The sequence below is a fragment of the Lotus japonicus genome, chromosome 6 (genome assembly GCF_012489685.1).
Source record: "Lotus japonicus ecotype B-129 chromosome 6, LjGifu_v1.2".
Taxonomy (NCBI): domain Eukaryota; kingdom Viridiplantae; phylum Streptophyta; class Magnoliopsida; order Fabales; family Fabaceae; genus Lotus; species Lotus japonicus.
The window spans coordinates 29,033,858-29,040,424 of NC_080046.1; positions in this window are offsets into that span (position 1 = coordinate 29,033,858).

Consider the following 6,567-nt stretch of genomic DNA (forward strand, 5'->3'; position numbering starts at 1 on the left):
GGGGTCGATGAACCCTACATGTGCAAGCACTTTGTGAATGGCTGAGGCCCGATATTGAAGACTCGGTGAAACCGTTGGGAATCACTCGTTTTCAGACCTTGGTTGAGAAAGCCACTGAGGTGGAGATAATGAAGAACAGGAGACTGAACCGTGTTGGAACAGGAGGGCCGATGAGGTCGGGCTCTCAAAAATTTTCAAGGCAGAGGGAGATTTCAGAGCAGGAGGCCGTATCAACGTCCTGCAGGTAGAGGAATTGCTTCAAGATCTTATAGGCCCATGGTGGGTACTGCTGGAGGTTCTGAGGTCAGACTGTGAACAGGGAGATACCTGTTACAGATGTGGGCAGCCTGGGCACTATGCCAATGCTTGTACTGACATGAGGCCCAAATGCTTTAACTGTAACAAGTTGGGGCATACTGCTGCTCAATGCAGAGCACCCAAGACAGAACCAGCTGTTAACACTGCTCGAGGGAAGCGTCCTGCTGCCAAGGCAAGAGTCTACACCATGGATGGTGAAGAAGCTGAAGGGGTTGATGGTCTGATCAAGGGAGATTGCGAGATTGACGGTAATCTCCTAACTGTACTTTTTGATTCCGGAGCAACGCACTCTTTTATCTCTAGGGAATGTGCTGCTAGATTAAAACTTCCCGTTACTACTTTGAGTTTCGATCTTATAGTTACCACACCTGCCAAAACTCTGCTTGCCAATACTGCATGCATGTATTGCCCAGTAACCTATAGGGATAAAGTTTACCATGCTAACCTAGTGTGCCTAACTCTCAAGAACCTAGATGTTATCCTAGGGATGGACTGGTTGTCCCACTACCATTGTCTTCTGGACTGCAGCCGAAAGAGAGTGGTATTTCCTGACTCGGATCTTTCCGAGTATCTATCCGCCAATCAGATTAGCGTCTCTCTGAATGAAGGATCTCAAGAGTATTCAGTTTTGTTAAGCTTGGAGAGTAAAGGGAATTCGGAAGTGAGTAATATTCCAGTTGTGAGGGACTTCGTGGATGTTTTTCCTGGCGATGTACCTGGTTTGCCGCCTGTACGCGACATTGAGTTTGCTATTGACATCGTACCGGGAACAGGACCGATTTCGATTGCACCATATCGGATGGCACCTGCGGAATTGGTGGAGTTGAAGTCTCAACTTGAGGATCTTCTGTCGAAGGGATTCATCCGACCAAGCGTTTCACCTTGGGGAGCACCCGTCTTATTGGTGAAAAAGAAGGATGGGAAATCTAGACTTTGTGTCGACTATCGACAACTGAACAAAGTGACCGTCAAGAATAGGTATCCGCTACCTAGAATTGATGATTTGATGGATCAACTACGAGGAGCTGCGATATTCTCAAAGATAGACCTGAAGTCGGGTTACCATCAGATCAGAGTAAAGACTGAGGATATCCAGAAGACGGCATTCCGGACTCGTTATGGACACTATGAGTATCTAGTGATGCCATTTGGGGTGACAAACGCACCTGCTATCTTCATGGATTACATGAACAGGACATTCCATCCGTTCTTGGATCGATTCGTCGTGGTGTTTATCGACGACATTCTGATCTACTCAAAGAACGCTGAAGATCATGAAGGGCACTTGCGTCAGGTTTTACAAGTGTTGAGAGAGACAAAGTTGTACGCCAACCCTTCTAAGTGTGAATTTTGGCTCGAAGAGGTAAAATTCTTGGGCCATGTGATCTCTAAAGAAGGTATAGCTGTGGATCCAGCAAAGGTAGAGACGGTGTTGTCATGGGAACGGCCAAAGACCGTGACTGAGATCAGGAGTTTTGTCGGTTTGGCGGGATACTATCGTCGCTTTATTGAGAATTTCGCCAAGATCGTTGGACCCTTGACTCAACTTACGAGAAAGGATCAACCTTTTGCATGGACCGAAGCGTGCGAAACTAGCTTTCAGACAATGAAGGAACGTTTGACGACGTCACGTGTACTCGTCTTACCGCAACCAGAGGAACCGTATGAAGTGTATTGTGATGCTTCGCATCAAGGTTTGGGATGTGTGCTGATGCAGCATCGGAAGGTGGTGGCTTATGCTTCACGACAACTGAAGACTCATGAGAAGAACTATCCGACTCATGACTTAGAACTTGCTGCCATTGTGTTTTCGTTGAAGATCTGGAGACATCACTTATATGGATGCAATTTCACCATATTTAGTGATCACAAGAGCTTGAAGTACTTGTTCGACCAGAAGGAGTTGAACATGAGACAACGACGTTGGATGGAGTTTCTCAAGGATTACGATTTTACCTTACATTACCATCCTGGAAAAGCTAATGTTGTTGCTGATGCATTGAGCAGGAAGATGCATATCTCGTCAATGATGGTGAAGGAGCTGCAACTGCTGGAACAATTCCGAGATTTGAGTTTGGACGTAAGAGTATCCGAGGGAGAACTGAGGTTCGGGATGATCAGGATTACCAATGGATTGATGGAAGAAATCCGAGACCAACAGTTACAAGATGAATTTTTACTCGGAAAAAGGAATTTGGTAATTCAGGGTAAGGACCCGGAATTCAAGGTAGGAAGTGACAATATCCTACGGTGTAAGGGTAGAGTTTGCGTACCTAACAACCCTGACTTAAGGAGGTTGATAATGGACGAAGGTCACAAAAGTAAGTTGAGCATTCACCCTGGAATGAAAAAGATGCATCAGGACTTGAAGGTGAATTTTTGGTGGCCAGGAATGAAAAGACAAGTGGCAGAATATGTAGCTGCATGTTTAACCTGTCAAAAGGCGAAGGTGGAACATCAGAAGTCTGCGGGAATGCTACAAAGCTTGGATGTACCTCAATGGAAATGGGATAGCATATCGATGGATTTTGTCGTGGAATTACCAAGAACTCAAAGAGGATATGATTCGATTTGGGTAGTCGTGGATCGATTGACTAAGTCGGCTCATTTCATACCTGTGAGAACTACGTACAACGTGGATAAGCTATCAGAGATTTATATAGCTGAGATTGTGCGACTTCATGGAGTGCCAACAAGTATCGTTTCCGATAGAGACCCGAAGTTTACTTCACATTTGTGGGGAGCTCTTCACGAGGCTTTGGGAACGAGGCTGAGATTAAGTTCTGCTTATCATCCACAGACTGATGGGCAAACTGAGAGAACTATCCAATCATTGGAGGATTTGCTACGAGCTTGCGTGTTAGACAACAAGGGCAGTTGGGACACCCTATTGCCACTGATTGAATTCACATATAACAACAGTTTTCATACGACCATAGGTATGGCACCGTATGAGGCATTGTATGGCCGCAAGTGTAGAACACCTTTATGTTGGTATCAAGATGGAGAGAATTTGTTAGTAGGACCGGAACTTCTGCAACAGACAACTGAGAAGATTAAACAGATCAGAGAGAAGATGAAGGCTTCTCAGAGTAGACAGAAGAGCTATGCAGATCAAAGGCGCAGAACCCTGGAATTCGAAGAAGGAGATCATGTGTTTCTGCGAGTTACCCAGACTACAGGAGTTGGCCGAGCAATCAAGTCAAGAAAGCTGACGCCAAAGTTCATTGGACCTTATCAGATTACTCGTCGTGTAGGACCGGTAGCTTATCAGATCGCACTACCGCCTTTTCTATCAAACGTTCACGATGTATTCCATGTGTCACAACTGCGAAAGTATATTGCTGATCCGACGCACGTCATCGAGCTGGATGACATTGAGTTGAAGGATAACTTGTCTTTCGAGACACCGCCAATCAGCATTGGTGACACAAGGATAAAGCAGTTGAGGGGAAAAGAGATCGAGTTAGTGAAGGTTATTTGGAACAAGGACACCGGCGATGCGACGTGGGAGCTGAAGGAAAAGATCAAGGAACAGTATCCGGAACTTTTTACTGACCCTTAAGTTTCGAGGTCGAAACTTTCTTTTTGGAGGGTAGTAATGTAAGGCCCAAGTTTTAACGCTTTGGATAAGTGAATAAAATAAAAGAGTTATTTGATTAAGATAAATTTGGAAAGGAAAAAGGTTCAGGAAAAGTCCAAGAATTTATCGAAAAACCGAAAGAGTTATAGCACGACTAACATACGCTTAATCCTAGGTCAAAGGTATTAGTGAATAGTTAATTTACGCTTTAGGACACGATGGAAACTAATTCCAAAAATCCTCAGAGAAATGTTAGAACTTCTCTTTTCCGTCCTTAAACAATCATTTCGATGCGAAATCCTGGAAAGTTCGAACGTCAAATTCCAATTCTCGGAAGTTTGCCGAAACGGAATCCCTGATAGTTCGAGAAAACCTAAGATCGACAGACGACGAAGACTTTTTCTATTCGGAGCTGCAAAAGAAGATTCCACCCGCGTTCTCCTATTTCTCTCATCATTCCTAATCTTTCTTCAGAAGGAAGTTTTCCCATCCGACGATCACTGCAAAAAGTAGTTTTTCGGGATAATCCGACTTACACCGACTTATGCCGATTTTGGATCTTTTGGTTTAATTCCAAGAATCCTATTTTGAGTTCTGGAATTCTGTCGCCAGAACCTATCTTAGAATGCGCAGAGGAACGCGCAGGAAAAATCGGAATCGCAAAAAAATCCTTTTTCCGCTTTTTCCAAAACCTATAAATAGCTTGAAAAATTAGATTTTTTGCAAAAATACCCATTTCCCCTCCCCAAACCCGCGAGCTCCTAGAGAGAGAGAGAGATCCGGATCTTCGTCGTTTCTTGCCCGTTTGCTTCACCGATCGTCACTAATCGAAGACCTCGAGGTAGGTAAACTATACTCTCCTTCGAATCGTCGTTTCTGTCCATTTCTCCTACGACTTTCTGAGTTCAAAATTTTGAGGTTTTTGAAAAACTGTTCAAATACGCTGATTTCAGTGTCTAAACTTCTTCCCTGCATGCTCCTGAGCGTGTTCTGCGGATTAGATTTTGTCGAATGTCGACGAAATGCCGCCGGGATCAATTTCTGCCTTAAATACCCATTTTTCGGCAAAGTCGCAACCTTTACGCGCTAATCTATCGACTTGGCTTAGTGCTAGTAGGATTTGTCGTTATAAACGTCGTTGTGGACGTCCCCATCCAATTTGTTTTTCAAAAATCCAATTTTGAAATTTTGAGCTAAAAATAATGACCAAACTACCCCTATATCAGTTTTCGATCCGAAAATTTTTCCGAGCTTAGAACCGTCTTAGTTACGGCTTATGTTAACCTAGGAATCAAGTTTGATCGAAGAAAAATCGACCCTCCCAATTAAAGGAAGTGGCCGAGAGCTATATCAAGGGGGGGGGGAGAATCCGATTTTTCGAAAACTTGTCTTAACGCGTTAGATTGTCGTACCACGGAGGTAGTGGTGTACCGTGTAACCCTAGGACTCTTTGATTTCTGAGTTTCTGACTCTTGGTCTGATTTCTGTGATTTTTGCTTAAGGTTCGTTTGAGGAGATTCCCAGAGATCAAGGAGAAGAGCTTGAAGAACATCTAGAGGAAGAAGCTGGAAGACCCACCGGTGAGGGCTACTCTCTGAATTACTAGATAATGCTTTAGGTGTCGACAAGTTCGACTTGATTTATGTGTTATGCACTTAATTGCTAAATGTCTGAATTGTTCTCTGAGGCTTCGGCCGACCTTGTGGAGTAATTGATGCCATGATATTGTGTGCTAAATGATTCACATGCTATGTGCTACATGGTTAACTTAGGATGTGTTGGAATATGCTGTTATGCTTTTGACTGAGCTGTTTTATTTGTGCTATTCCACGTGCACCTGAGATTCTGAGGAGTGAGGATTGCGGGCAAGTCATGCCGAATTTTTATGAGATTTTGAGAAAGTTTAGAAGGACGAACGGAGTTCAGACCTTGTTATGTTTTAATGGATCGAGACCTTCTCAGGGAATTATTTGAGATTATGGGATCTCTGAAAACTCTTAGGAAGTATTATAAGATTAAATGAAATCTATTTTATCACGGAAATTCATAAGACATTAATCAATTTCTAAATCCTTTGAACAATAATAACATCCTTAGATAAGAGCATAGAGCTTGAGTATTAGTTTGGAAATATGAGAAGTGTCGTCGAGTCCAAGTTTTGAGGAAATCTATAAGTTTCCAAGTACTTCGGTACCTTTTCGCTCGATGAGCAGTTTATTGTTTGGCTATCTAAAGTTTAGCCGGGAACTATAAGTTTCCAAGTACTTCGGTACCTTTTCGCTCGATGAGCAGTTTATTGATTGGCTATCTAAAGTTTAGCCGGGAACCATGAGTTCCAAAGTATCTTCTTCTTTTGATTAATTCATTTTGTCGCAGAATCGACGTTTGCCTTAGGGTAGGCTTTTTAGAGATAATAAGTTAGCTAGAACATGTGACGACGTGTCGAGTGAGGTCGGAGACGTTGTTTGGCTAATCACTTGCATTCATGCACTCATTTTGAGGTTAATACACGGCGTGATACCGGACCTCGGTGGATTCCAAAATGGTCATAAGACCCGGATTTCCATATTTAGGACACTACGGTGGTCCTTAGTAGCAGACGGAATGGCAGACCTACGGGTTCACTGCTGATCTGACTACTTTTGTGTGGTGTAAGAGACACGCGA